We start from the raw sequence: 15,972 nt of genomic DNA on the forward strand, positions 1-15,972 counted from the left end.
GGTGGGGTCCTTCTTCTATGAGGTCACATTAGGGGAGAAACCCATTGGGCTTGTTTAAACCCTGTAAATGGAAAAGGTATAATAAGAAAACAGTTTCATTTTTCCTTATGTTTGTTTCAAAACACACCTAAATTTTTAAATAATAGGTGTCCTATTATTGTCCTATTAATAGGTGTCCTTTAAGCAAAGCATGACCTCATTGTTTGTCAATGAGACCGAGTCGAGAACTGTTCAAAGTAACTTTCTTTTGACGTCAAGTATAGGTTTTTCAATCAGCTTATATGTAAATTCCATATTGTGCAACACTCACGAAACAAGTTATTTCTTGTTAAAGCAGCTTCAAAGCAGCCGTTCCCTCGTTATCTCGCGACTCCTCTCTCCATTTGCTACAAAGCGTTCACTGGAGACTCCTTCCTTACAGGAAATCTCACCATGAGTCATTTTCCCTTGTAAAATACCAACATCGTATTTTTTTTTTCTTTTTTTTTTAAGATGTGGACTGTTACTACACAAGAACATGTGTAAGCTGTTACTATAGAAACGGTACCGTATTAGAACGAGAGCATTAATAGAAACCGGTGATTTGCATGGCAGCTGGAAACACTGTCTGAGCTGCTGTTGTAGAAAATGAATCAAAACCTACTGACTTGTTAGGGCAGCATATATCATATTTTTTTTCCATTTTTTTCTTTTTTTTTTTTCGAATGCTTTCACACGTTTAATAAGTGGTTTAGCCGAGCCCAGAGCCTTTTGCCACCCCAAGATTAATGTCATGCACAAGTACTCGTTCTCACTTCATCGAAAAATAATGTACACTTCAGTGAAATACACTCAAAGGTGTAAAAACTCAGGTCGCTCCGTGTGTCCGGGGGGGTAACGATCACGTCCTGAAGCAGTACTGTTATCGCTGATCAATCAAGACATGATTTGTGTGCGTGTGTGCGTGTGTTTACCCCTAGTGCTTTGGATGTGATCTGGATCCATGAAATGTCCTTCTTCAACCAGATGTTTGCTGATGTGGTTTGGGACAACTGTTGTGCGCATCTACAGTATAAACATGAACAAAACTTTACACCGTAGATAAACGCTTCAACAAAATCTTAAACATTATGAGCATTTATAGTATGGTTTTTACATTATAATCAAGAATTTATCCATCAGGGAAGAAAAACTGAATAGATGTATTATAGAACATTCAGGTCGTCACATAATGTTGCTGAGTCTCCAGAGGCTTGTACAGTGGACACTATGCATAATATATCACATCCCATCACCACCATCAGACCACATGAGTATTGCTCCAAAGTCTGATCTTTATGATTCCTTGCAAAAGCCTTTTTCCCCAAATTAGTGGTGTTCTTATGGAAGATGGAGATGTTCAGTCCCCATCCTTTGAGTTCTCATCACATTGTGTGTGTGTGTGTGTGTGCGCTCTGATTTCTCTTTTTAAAAATGCTTCAACTAACTTAAAAAAAACTTTAACAAACATTTAAATGATCTCCATTCATGATTTTTATTTTATTTTCCTGCAGAGTTAACAGTCCAGCCCGGGTCTTCCAAGTTTTAATAATGACTTGGCTCGTTCTTAACCAAATTCCAGTGATTTCACGTCTCCTTAGATGTTTTCGTTGTTTGATGCAGCTCAATAATATGACTGCATCATGAGCAACAACTTTTTATTTATTATTTTGCCAGGCGGTTTATTGTGTCATTGTGTCTTTGTTGTTGTTGTTGTTGTTGTGTATTTGTTTGCTTGTTTTTAATTAAAGCAGTGAGTAAACACATACTGCAAGCATATTTAATGCATAATAAAGCCTATTTATATAGAATTAAGATATTTTTTCTTAAATTGCTCGTGTAAATATGAAGAATAAATATCTCACAAAATTAAAATGGAATAAAGACCAGTGATAACAAAAATACTATTGAAATATTTTTAAAAATTAATTAAGAGATTTGTTTCCTCATATTTCATCCACTATTTTTCATTATAATAATAATAATAATAATAATAATAATAATAATTATTATTATTATTATTTTATCAATAACAGCAAATTATTATTTGTTTGTTTGTTTATATGTCATTTTTATTTTTTTATTCCAGTAATATACTTAATAATATTCTAAAATCATCTACTTTATTTCTTTTTGCTAAGTTTTATGTTGCTGTCTAAACTTAACTTTTATTTTATTCTTGTACATTTTATTACAATAATTTTACATTATTTTTATGACACTTTTTGTAATTTCCTTGTGTATAAAGTCTTTTCTAAAATTATTATTATTATTATTATTATTATTATTATTATTATTATTATTATGTTAACATAAGAGAAGCAGCTGTTACACTTCTCATCAAACAACTAAATCTGAAATAATCAGGTAAATTGTAATTTTTTTATTTATTTAGTTTTTGTGTGTTTGTTTGTTTGTTTGTTTGTTTGTTTACTGAAGCATCATTCTAACTCTTCTGAGACAGCATTAAATGCATATTTCATTGCAAAGCAAATTGTGTTTACACAGAAGTATAATTAAAAAACGAATGGCAGAGAAACAGGTTCCTTTGACAGATTTTTTTTTAGGAATATAATAATAATAATAATAATAATAATAATAATCCCCTCGACGGTTAGGGTGAAGTGAAATATGAATACACTCCCGCAGACGACACCCCTACACTATCTTACCATCTGCTGTGTGCTGGCTTGGACGTATACACACAGACGCCTCTGTGTTTATTATCTCTGTCCTTTAATCCACAGTCAACAGTGTCTCTGTCTCGCTCTCTCTCTCTCTCTCTCTCTCTCTTTTCTCTTGCACTCTCTTTTTTATCATCCTTTCCCTCGCTTTTGCCCCGCTGTAGTTCCTGCTGTTGTTTAGCGTCACTGCAGACACCGCTCTGCCCCGGTGTAAACAGATCGATACTTCATGTGTGTCCAGTGAGAGCGAGGGTGGAAAGGATGGAAGAATAAAAGTGAGAAAGAGACGAGAGAGAAGTCGATGATTTTTCCCATGACAAAAAAGTGTTTTATTTTCTTTAAGCCCCAGCCATCGATTCAAGAATGGAAACCCAACAAGGTCCAATTCTTTGTCCATTTCTAGTTATGAGTGGCGTTCACATCAAACCGGGACTCGTGATGAAATTTCTCGTGAATGAAATAGGAAAACTGAACACCATATTCAGCAGACTCATGAAGCACAGTGATGAAAATATTTTCCCTGCTAATACATTTGAATGGTGCGAACATTTTAAAGAAGGCTATACGTTCGTGAATGCTGATCACAACCGAGGTGGCGCGTCTGGTGAAAATTTAGCGAGAAGAGCGATACCTAAAAGTCAACGGATAACTTGGCTGAGAGTTATTATTAGTTTTTTGGAAATGCTAATAGAGGAGTTCCTGGGAGGCCAGAGTTTCAGACATGAAGCAGACGGTCTGATCATGGTACCAGCATACTGAGAAAATGTTCTACCTTGATGGTGTCCAAGCACTAGTGAAACACTGGGATGAGTGTATTAGTGTAGCAGGGGATTATATAGAGAAATAAAGGTATTTTTTTTACTGTTTTCTGTTATTCTGCACAATCGAAAGTCATGGTTGGACCTGAACATCCCTTGTATAATATCTCACAGTCCTGTTCTGAAAAACCCACTAACACTGGAGGCTCCTCCCATTCCCCCATATCACTGAAAATGTCTCCCTTTCTTACGTGTATTTGGTTGTTATTAGACTGTCTCATAAAGAAACAGTAATATACAGTAATAATAGTACGGACGTGATCAACTCTGTACGATCAATCAGATTGGAGAATTCAACAGCACTAAGGTATACATTTAAACCAGTATCTGAGGTAAAGTGATTTAATGATTTGAACTCGGCAGCACGTACTGTACCGTACAAACCAGGAAAGATGAGTTGGCTGAACGAATGAATCTGAAAGAACCGTGGCTAGGGGAAAGAAAAAAAAAAAAGGAAAGAAAAAATGCAGCATAATCCCTAGCATTAAGGAGTATGTCATGCAACAGAAAAATAGGATAGAAAAGCTTTCCAGGTATAAAGGAAATGCTGTAGCTCTGAGCTCGGATCAGCGCCGCAAAGTATGACTGAAGTACCATGTTGCAAATGTTTCCTACAGATCAGATATGATTTTATTGCGGTGAAGTCGTGTCATATGTCATATGATTAACTTATTGCTGCATCATTTACAGTATTGCGTAACACTTTAGTATTCTAGGAATTTAAATGTAAATTCAAACTAACTCAATTCAAGGACATTCAGTTAAGTGAAACTGTACACGTATACTGTAGTAGAATTGGTAATGTTCCCCCTGTGCTTGGTGGGTTTCCTCTGGGTTCTCCGGTTTCCTCCAACAGTCCAGAGACATGCAGATTAGGCTAATTGGCGTTTCCAAATTGCCGCTAGTGTCTGAATTGACACCCTGTCCATGGTGTATCCCGCCTCATGCCCTAAGTCTCCTGGGAGAGGCTCCTGGCCCCCCGTGACTCTGAACACAGGATTAAACGGTATGAGTAAGTGAGTGAGTGAGTTTTATAAATACGGGGTCAGCCAAAAAACTAATATAAATACACACTTCAAAAATAGTATGATATATATTATATTTATATAATATTAATAACATTATCCTATTATTATGATTATATTTTCATATACTGTATATTAGTAAATAACACATACATATGTATGTATGTGTGTGTGTGTGTGTGTGTGTGTGTGTGTGTACAGTATATATGTGGGTTTGTGTATAGATACTGTAGATAGATAGATCCAGAGCAACGGAGAGTGTGGAAAGGAGGTAAAGAGGCGGATACAGGCAAGTGTCAGGTGTGTTGTGCGATAAAAGAGTATCAGCGAGAATGAAAGGAAAGGTGTACAGGACAGTGGTGAGACCAGCGATGAAGAAAAGACAGGAGGCAGAGTTGGAGGTAGCACAGCTGAAGATGTTGAGGTTCTCTTTGGGAGTGACAAGGATGGATAGGATCAAGAATGAGTTCATCAGAGGGACAACCCATGTTGGATGTTTTGGAGATAAAGTCAGAGAGGCCAGATTGAGGTGGTTTGGGCATGTTCAGAGGAGAGATTGTGAATATATCGGTAGAAGGATGCTGAGGTTGGAACTGCCAGGCAGGAGGTCTAGAGGAAGACCAGAGAGGAGATTTATGGATGCAGTGAGAGAGGACATGAAGTCAGTTGGTGTGAGAGAAGAGGATGCAGAGGATAGGGTTAGATGGAGGCAGATGATTCGCTGTGACGACCCCTGAAAGGGAACAGCCGAAAGACAAAGAAGAAGAATTTTTTGAGTGGCTCAAGACTTTTGCACAGGACAGACTAAATATATTCCTAAATTAAAACAGTGACATATCCATTCAGGTGTAATAAAAAACCACGAACCCCTGCGGGATGGAGTATTAAAAATCAGAACAGTGCTGTATATATACTGTAACCTTTCTAACAATTCTGTTATTGTGTATGCATGAATGTCTACGAATGGTTAAATGATGATGATGATGATGATGATGGCTTGTGTGTTCTATCACAGTAGACGATAGAATGCTTAGACTTTGGTTAGCAGCTCGATTGTGTGTTTCAGCCATCTGTAATCTCACCACTGTAAATGCTGTTACACTCCTAATGTACGACTAATGAGCCACTGCACAGCCTGGGTAGCTCTGGACCAAAACTGCACTGTTAGTGAAGGGGTGTGTATGCGTGTGTGTATGTGTGTGTGTTTGTGTGTGTGTGTGTGTTTGCTGTATTGAGGAGCATAGCATCGTTGTTCATATGGAGGCTTTTCTTCATTATCTACACAGCCGTGCTGAAATCTCTGCGTTTTTTTTTTTTTTTTTTCTGCGTGAATTTTAAACACAGCCCCATCTGCAGGGTTTAATCAATCGGATCAATAATCAACAGCGAGCTCATCTCGAGTGGCTTTCTATTCGGCGTCTGAAGAGGACGCCGATCCAATCACACGAGAGGTTTGCCGATGGTTACCAAGGCAACTAGTCGAGTGTCCCGTTCTGCACTCGAGTCTTCTCGTCAGGGGATTCACCCCAAATCTGCCATTAGACTCTGATTATTCTAATGAGGCTCCGTTACCGAGCAGAAAACTGCGACGCACAGCGCCGGGCTTCCGGTCCTGCCTCAGCGTCACTGCTCCTCCACACACAAGAGGGATTTGTACACTCATTCAGAGTAGAGTGTGCGTGTGTGTGTGTGTGTGTGTGTGCTCGCATGTGTGTGTGCACGTGTGTGTGCGCACCTGTTGTGCTTCTTCTTTAAGTGTTTCATTTAATGAATGCAAGACATTACTGTATTCTCTCTCTCTCTCTCTCTCTCTCTTAAATTTGACCTGTCTTTCTTTTTCTGCCAGTCTGTTTTTCTCCGTCTCTTAATCTGTCTTTCTCCCTCTCTTCCTCTATCCATCTGTCTGTCTCTTGATTTTACACTTTCTCGATCTGATTTCCTATCACTTCCTCTCTTGATTTTATCTGTCTCTTTATATTTTTTTCTCTGTCTCCTTTTTTGACTTATCACTCAGTCTCTTTTTGTCTTACAGCCTCCTTCTCTTTCTGCAGTGATCTATCTATCTATCTATCTATCTATCTATCTATCTATCTATCTATCTATCTATATTTTTTCCTCTATCCATCTTTTGGTCTCTCTCTCTCTTGTCTCATATTCTTTTTTTGATCTGTCTATCTCTATTTTATTTCCTTGATCTGCCTCCCAGTTTTTTTAGTCTCCTAATCTATCTATCTATCTATCTATCTATCTATCTATCTATCTATCTATCTATCTATCTATCTATCTATCCATCCATCTATCTATCTATCCATCTATCCATCTATCTTTTCCTCTATCCATCTTTTGGTCTCTCTCTCTCTTGTCTCATATTCTTTTCTTGATCTGTCTGTCTCTATTTTATTTCCTTGATCTGCCTCCCAGTTTTTCACTTTCTCCTAATCTATCTATCTATCTATTTATCTATCTATCTATCTATCTATCTATCTATCTATCTATCCATCTATCTATCTATCCATCTATCTATCTATCTGCATGTCTTTTCATCCTGAGTCTGTATCTTTTTCTTCTGCCTTTGATCTCTTCCCCTCTTGAGATGTCTATCTGCACATCTCTCCATCTTTTTCTCTCTATCGCTGTCACTCTTGATTCCTGCCCCATATCATTTTCTGTTTCTCCGTCTGACAGTCTCTCGTTTTCTTTTTTTTTTGATCTGTCTGCTTCTACTTTATGTCTTGATCTATCTATCTATCTATCTATCTCTCTATCTCTCTATCTATCTATCTATCTATCTGTTGATCTTTCCCTCTTTTTCTTCCCCTTTCTTTTTCCCGTCGTCTTCCTCCTGATCTCTCTCTCTCTCTCTCTCTCTCGCTGTGTGGTTTGGAGTATTAAAGCGATTATGCCTATTGTCTCTACAGAACTGATAAGGTATTAAAGACCTCTGTGATAAGATTTAAATTAATTCTGCTCTTATTCAAATTCAGTTATCCTGCCGTGAGGAACACGCTTGCCTTTTTATTATAATTTTTTTTCCCCTTCTTTCTGTCTGTCATTCTCTCGTTCTCTTTTCTTTTCTTTCCTTCCACTTGATCCGTAACCTCCACACACACACAGGGTTTTATCTCGTGATGCGTCAGTAAAACTGCCTTTAAGCTCAGTCAGATGCCGGTTGCCCTCAAGGCCGTCGCTCTGAAGTGCCGTTAAACGCTGAACTCATCACCTTGTCATAGAAACCGGCTGCGCGAGCCGCAGACGAGCCGCGGATGTGCCGCAGACGTGGCGAGGCGTCTGAGTGAACCGCCGATACTAAGTTTTGCCCGGCTCACTTTGCTGCAACATCGTGGTTGTCAGTTGCACACGTAAAAGATTAGTCACGACATCAGGTAATAACATATGATTTTTTAATTTTGGAATATCTGTAAGGCTTAATGAAGGGATGTGCGGTTAATTGCTAGAAGACGGGAAAAACATTTTTTAACGTGGTGTAATCATGTATGGTTTCTCTCCTGCAAGTTTTTCTTTGCTCCACTTTCCTTCTGCCAGAGGTGGCACATATGGTCATGTGCTTGACAGATTGAGAAATAATGAAGAGAAATATTAAAGGCACAGTGAAAAAAACTAAACAAAAAACTAAAACTTTACTGCATATCAGCCTCAGGTTAGGATTTCAGCCTGTAGCGATGTACGCTACGGCGGCGGGTAACGTTCAAACCGTGTGCGAGTTCGAAATGCCGCAGAGTTCATGATTTAGTTTAGGTTCGGGAAAATCAAACGATCACGGTCATAATGAACAACAATCTTCCAGTATTGAAAATAATTATATCTCACAATTACTGCGGCTGTTTACTCGCAGTTTGCTCAAATCCCCATCCTTGCTTCACCTTTTCCTGTAGCAGATACTGTACAGACAGCGTAACACACTCTAAGGCTAGGGATTTGGGCACGGACCCAAACCCGTGCAGCACCGTGTTCAAGAATGTACTGGATCCATGCAGCATGGATCAAGAATATCAAATCAGGTACTGAACCAAAACATGGAAGAGGAATTCTCTTTAGAATGCATTAGCATCATCAAAGCAACAAAAAGTAGGAAGATGAGAGGGTCACGTTTTTCCTTGAAGTATCAGTTATATTAAGCCAAGTGCAAAGATTGACTTTCCTCTCCTTTTTCCTTCTTGTACATATTAGCAGATAGCAACCTAAATATGCGCATTCTGCATGGGACAGGTGTAGCTCCCATTGAGGGATCCATCTAATCCGCACACACAACTTGGCACAGGTTTTACACCGGATGCACCAAACTTTTGTTAACCTTCTCAATCTCCCGGGTTGAATGATAAATCCCACTTGAACCTACACTGGAGATGCCTAGGATTAGCATAGAATTATTAGCACCCCAGGGCAGAATGGTGACTTGTTGGTTAGCACTGCCGCTTTGCACCTTTCAGGGTCGATGGTTTGATTCAAGACTCGGGTCTGTGTGCATGTTTCCAAGTTTGCATGTTCTCCCTGTGCTTGGTGGGTTTCCTCTGGGTAGTAGGGTTACCTCCAAAAGCATCCAGATTTGGCGTTTCTCAAATTGCCCATAGTGTGTGGATGTGTGTGATGGATTAGCACCGTCTCCAGGGTGTACTCCAACGTATGCCCGAAGTCTCCGAGAGAAGCAGTATAGACAGTGAGTAAGTAGTAGCGCCTCTACATGCATGTTGTACCGTGTGCAGAACAGAAGCAAGAACTGGAGAGAGGACACAAAAGAAAGTAACAAGAAGAACTACAGCCGTAAAGAATTCAAAGTACTTTATAATCAACTCGAACAAAGCAAACACATGATCTTCCAGAGCGTGAGCACTGGCATCGCACGTAAATCAAAAACGCAGCAATGGCCAAAGATCTGTAATTCTGTGAGTGCCGTGTCAGCTGAGGGAAGCAAAGTTAAAAAAAAAAAAAAGAAAGTGGTTTGATAGCACATGGAGTGAAGGCTTGTCCCCCATCACCTTTGTTGTTAGAGTCTTATAATGTTTTTTAAAAAATATAACAGTTGTACTGGGTAGTGTTTTTCATAATGATGTGTTTCAGAGTGCTCGTGGCAATCCGAAACAGCTCAGCAGCCATTCAACCGTCTCATCAAATCCTTGCGATCTCTAGAAACGCACTCTCCGTGTGAGCCCTGGACGGCCGAAGCATCTAAGAGCAATCTGTAAGCCGCTCAGAAACCGAACGCACGTGATCATCTAGGGTTTTTAATAGTCTTAATTGGCCAATAATGTCTCTTTATCTGATAAAGTAATGATCCAATCATAATACTTTCTCAAAAAATATATAATAATCTAAATTTGATGTTATGTTTGTCGGTTTTAAAATCTTATGTTTCCATGCATCAAACAAACGATTTAACGACTGTGAAAAAAGGAATTTTTTCTTCTTTTTCTTAGCTTGGTAAGAATGCTCTCGACCACCCATAAAATTTTCTCATACCTTGAGAAGAGCAAAACAGCATTGTTGAAATGACTGGGTACAACAAAAAATAAATAAATAAAAATGAAAATTTGTGTGTATGTCGCTTCTTGCATGAGGCCCGGTATAACTAATATGAAAGATGGTCAGTGGGGGACTGGAATGAATGGAGCAATCATACTCCGGCACAGTACAGAGCAATCGTTCCTAATGTCAAAGCAGGCTAAAGGACGCCTGAGCTCATAGATGCCCACGATCGGCCACCGTCATTACGACTGACATGGGATGGAGTGAGTGGAGAATGCGGGTACGCCACCGATCCCACCCTGACAACACAGCCGCTTTACTTTCCAAACTCCAGGGCACAGATGTCGATCTCTTGGCGAAACGCTCTTCTGTTGCGCCCTTCGGGATCTCTGCAGTTCATGACTCTTAAAAACGTTCCATTAAACATTATTGGAAATGTATTTTCTCTTTTATTTCGAGAGCGCCGTATCTGCCTGCCCACTCACGCCTGCACCCTCTCTCAATACTTTTTTTATCCTTACTAGGGTGATGCATCAAAATATTATATTTCTGTTTTAATGATTTGTGGACTCGGGGTAAAAGCAATATCAAATAAATGTTTCATACACACATCACCAGCAGAGATAGTGAAAGAAAAACTGATTTATATACAACACAATAGGGCAGAAGTTTTCGAATTTAAATAACGTCAAGGTTCAGCCAAATTCTTGCTTATACAGGTCTGCTTAAGCAGCTAGCATGAATGATGATAACTATTACCTCTTAATGTTTAACCATTAATGATTGTGTCTATAAATAAGACTCAGCAATTTTGAATGATTGCGTTGTGTTTGGTACTGGTGTTTCATGTTAGCTCTTTGGATTAGTGCCATGGACTTGGAACAAATGAGACATCTGTTTGATGAGAAGTGCAGAATAAATGCATACCTCTCTATCCAAATGTCATTAAACATGTTTTTATCATTGACCTTTTTTTTCCCAGACTAGATCGGTTTATGAAAACTTCTCCATAAGCTGCTTTTTAGAGAAGTGATTTATACACTGCGTGGCCAAAAACAATGTCTATTTGGATTTAAATAAGCAAATACTTAAGAGCCTTTGAATGGATAATGACTGCAGTGATTAATATGTTTCAGCTTGCAACAATTCTTTTAACCCTAACTACCACGGTAAGCAGCTTCATAATCCATGTCAAGTGACGTTTGTCATAGTCGTGGAAAAGGAGTTATTGGGTCATGATATTAGCATGCATCAAGCAAAGAAAACAACGGAACGGAAAAAGGTCTCATGAGTTTATTAATTCATTCATCAGTATACCACGTTGTACTGATGTACAGTATACCATGTTTACAGGGTTGAGGGGCCCCTGGAGCCTACCCTAGAGGACTTAGGGCATACACACTGGACAGGGTGCCAATCCATCCCACATACACACAATAGGCAATTCAGGAACGCTAATAAACCGTATATGCGGAGTATGTGGATGAAACTCACTAAGCACAAGAAGGTTATGACATTGAACTATGGTTCGGAAGGTCCCAGGTTTAAACCCCGGCACCACTAACTAGTCACTGTCGGGCCCTTGGGCAAGGCTCTTAACTCTCAACTGCTGAGATGTCTAATGTGATAAAAATGGATAAATGGCGAAATGTCCATGCACACAGACCCGATGCGGGAATCGAACTTTTGCTAACCACAACTCCACTTTACCGCCCTGATAAGTTGAGATTTACCCTATTTCATAGCCCTGGACACATCATGGTAGGACATGGTGCATACTGACAGTACAAGAGGCAGTGTTATGATCTGGAGACACTTCAGTTGCTCGGGTCTAGCCTCAGCAATGCTACACTACAATGAAATAAAGTCAGCTGACGACCTTAATGTACTGAATGACCAGATTATCACTCCTATGGGTTTTTTTCCACCCTGTCTGCACAGGCATATTCCAGAACTCAAATTGTGAAAGAGTGGTTCTGGGAGGAATCATTTTCACACACGAGCGCAGGCAAAAATAAATGCAGCTCTGAATGGAAATGAATGTTGTGATGTTGCATACGGTTATCAAAACATATCCATATGCCACATGTGCGCCGTAGTCAAAGCATAGAGGGTTTCTAACTAAATATTATTGTGCATGATTTGATTCTTTTTGGCCAGGCAGTGCATAAATAAAGTGATCTCCTACAAACCTTGTAATGTTCTATATTTGCTGAACTATAGCCAGAGTGTTGAATTTGCTGAAATCCGGCCTGAGCTGTGCAATAACGATAGCTTTGCACAAGTTGTTTGAATGATTATCCTCATGGGGATACCAGTTGATCTCTAGCTAGTACAGTATTTCATTTCAAGAGTAATAAATACCTCCTTTTTGAAATTTTGGCAAAGTAGCGGTGCTCTAAAGACTGCAGGAGTTTCATCCTGCTGCATGGGTGACCGATCTAACGGTAAAGATATATATATATATATTTTTTTTGTGTGTGTGTGTTGTGCATATACACATTTATTACCTGAGTTACAGCTTCTTATTTAGTTGATGCAAGTGAAGCATAATCCATTAAGAGCCTATTTGAGCGCTATGTGCTTTGAAATCATATTGGCTCTAATGGCTGGGTTTGAATGCTGCTGCCTTTTTCAGGCCATTGTAATATATAATTCATAATTCATACCATCTATTCATACTGCTCATACGACAAACTTTTAAAGCTTGAGTCGGAACGTTGTTAAAGCCTTTTCTTATCCATGTGATAAACTCTGCATGATTTCATGATTGTGCTGCCATTTAGTCATTGTAACTCTTGAATTAAACTTTATTTTTCGGCAATGAATCGAACTAAAATATCTATTTTACCTTTCCATTTAAATATGTGTTAAACCATCAAAAGGAATATTCTTTTTTTTCCCCTTTGCTGAAAACGACTGCATTTTGCTTTTTAAATGAGTAACAGTCCTCCTTGTATTTTTGCTATTATTACTTAAAAATGGAATGAAAAAAAATTATATATACTTATTTTTCCTGCTTTCATGATCTATGAGAAATTCACATAATGTCCTGTGGTCATATAACAAGGTTGTTTAAAAGTGTTAACTAAAATTTTGATTTTTTAAAATAGCTTTTTAAGCAAAATTAGTTGAAAATTAAGCTTGTGTGGATTGGGACGAAATGCTGTTTTTTTTTTTATTATTATTTACGCTTATAATGCACATAGGTTTCATATTTCTAAATGAAGTATTACTGTAACACAGGTGACAACATACAACACGATTTAATAAACTGTACAAATACTTCTGATATTTTGTTTATATTCTCAGTTGAAAGTGTTGGTTTTTTTTATCTTTTTTTCTTCTTTTTTTTTTCTTTTAACCTTATTTCTCAGACTTCAAGTCCAGGGAAGAGGGGAACAAAAAAAAAAAAAACTCTCATTAAATTAAAAAAAATCCTAGCCTATAAACTCGTTAGCAAAAGTTTGTTGTCGGAATTCAGTGAAAAAACTTTTCCGCGTTAGCAAAAAAGTAACACTAATTAACCTTTAGCGCTCCTCGCCCCTGTGTGCTGTAGGGGACGTCACCACTGTACAAGCTGTTCCAACATTTAGCATTGATTTTCTAAATTTCTAAATCACCCTGCATTCCCCATACAAACCCTCCCCCCCCTCCCCCCAGGCTTCTTCAGTCTAACTGTGATCTTCATAATTAGCGATACAAGCTTGTCCAAACAAACTGGTGTGTAACAGTTCATCAGTGACAGCAGCGGTCAGTTTCGCATAGACTGGCTCACTTATGGGCTGGATGAGTTGCCATGGCAATGGCATGGTTCTGACAGCTACAGTAAAGCGTTTGGGCCAAATGGACGTTTGAACCACTACAATTCATGCACAAGAGACTCGAGTAGCACTCTTGGTTGTCATTTCAGAGTTTGAAATGCATTGCACAAGAGATATATTTTATATAAAAAAAAGAAATTATATATAATATTATTTATAGACATAATATTATATATAAATATACTGGTGCATTGCAAACTGTATATATATATATATATATATATACAGTATATATATATATATATATATATACACACATGTTGTGTGTGTGTGTGTGTGTTTTTCATGTGTCTGTCTTTAAGGAGTGCATAGTGTGAGTCGGGGACAGAAGACGACTCATGCATGTTTCATTACGATGGGCTCATCACCTCGGTGATGCCAGCCTGTACCCCCGTCACTCACTAACCGGAACGGATCATTACTCTCTCTCTCCCTCTCTTTCTCTCACTTAAACACACACACTCTCTCTCTCTCTCTCTCTCTTTCCCTCACACACACACACACACGTACGGACCCGTCTGCGCTCCGCTGGGCGGCTGTGAGTGTGTTTCTAATTAGCACCTGAGAGAGAGGCGGAGTCATTAATATGCAGCGCAGAGGTCACACTGCTCTGCCGTTGCCATAACAACAGCATGGATATGAAGTCAGGCTTCATATTTTAACATATTAATACTCTAAAAGAGAGCAGCAGTTTATTTAATTTAGAGAAGAGCATGTACATGAACCCGATCAGGATCAGAACGGTAAAATTTACCCTGACATTTATATATATATTTTTTTGGTCGACATGACAGCAGCATATCGAGCGTAGGGTCCGAGGTATCGATTTAGACACGCCGTACTGCAGAGAGATAGATAGATAGATAGATAGATAGATAGATCTATCACATAGATACATCAATCAAATTTGTTGCACAATATTAAAAAAAAAAAAAAATTGGTGCAGTGTAGACACGTAGATGCCCTGAAGAGTAACATGCATTTACATTACCACCATCTTAAGACACATCTGGCACTTTTTGGGATTGTTCAATGAGCCTTGAATAGCTGGAGGCCGGAAAATCAATGTTCATGTGGTAGTCAGGAAGAATTGAAACGTGTAGTTGTTAAGGGAAAACAGCTTTAAGGGTTTCTGAGGAATGGTGATGGAGGAAGAGTCACTAAATCTGAGTCTGACATTTTCGATTTTTAAGTCTTCACCCTATTGACGGGACGATCATCGATTATAGTCTATGATCATTTGATTTCCTGTGCATTTCAAGCCAATTGAAATTTGATTGTGAAAACGGCAATCGATTTTAATTGTTAAAAGTCCACAGCAACTGCTGTGTTTAGGAAAACCCGCAAAAAGCAACGTCTCGCATAAAGCAACTTCAACACAAACATGTTTAATCGCAAATACTTATTTTCCCCACAGTGAGAATGTAGTTCTGCTTGGACAGCTTTGTCATGTTTGTAGTATTAATATATTCAGTAATAGATGCTTATGCGAGTTATCCTAGTTTATGTACGTGTCCGTAACTTTCCCTGGTGGTGGGATTGATTTTTACTAAACACAACTGGTGCAAGAAGTATTATATTATACTCTGAGACTTGATAAAAATCGACAAACTGGTTATTCACTGTCTTCACTACTTTGACCTGTTGTCTAGTTTTATGTTGTTGTTGTATAAAAATAAACAGATGTTCCTAATGATGTTCCTAATGATGCTTTTTGATGGCAGTCTAAGGTCTAAAATCTTTTCACTTTGTGTATTGCCTGGCCTTTGTGCTCACTGTGGACCGGGCGAATATTGTTAAAAATCTCTGTTTCGAATGCGTTTTTGTCGAAGAAAGAAGGCCAACAGACTGCATGTTGCAAAAAGCCGTGTCAGATATCCAACGTTTATTCTGACACAAGTTTCTGATCTGTTACAGACAATACAATTCACATATTTGAAAATATCCATAAATTCTGTTCACATAAGATTTGTCAACACAAAGCTGAAAAGACCATGCTTCATTCGTCACCTAGTGTCGAGTTTAAATACCATGGTTGCTCCGTGTGAGCTTTGACAGAAAAAAAAAAAAAAAAAAAGCTCAGTCATTATAAAGATAGACTGATGAGGTGATTTGTGATGTA

General features: G+C 38.6%; 1 protein-coding gene across 1 annotated transcript in view; it reads left to right on the forward strand.

The window, feature by feature from the left end:
- LOC128513397 (zinc fingers and homeoboxes protein 2-like) overlaps positions 1 to 15,972 on the forward strand; it is a 49,771-nt gene that overhangs the window by 28,172 nt on the left and 5,627 nt on the right. The gene's annotated exons all lie outside the window — the stretch shown is intronic.

The sequence above is a fragment of the Clarias gariepinus genome, chromosome 2, assembly GCF_024256425.1.
Source record: "Clarias gariepinus isolate MV-2021 ecotype Netherlands chromosome 2, CGAR_prim_01v2, whole genome shotgun sequence".
In the NCBI taxonomy this organism is placed as follows: Eukaryota; Metazoa; Chordata; class Actinopteri; order Siluriformes; family Clariidae; genus Clarias; species Clarias gariepinus.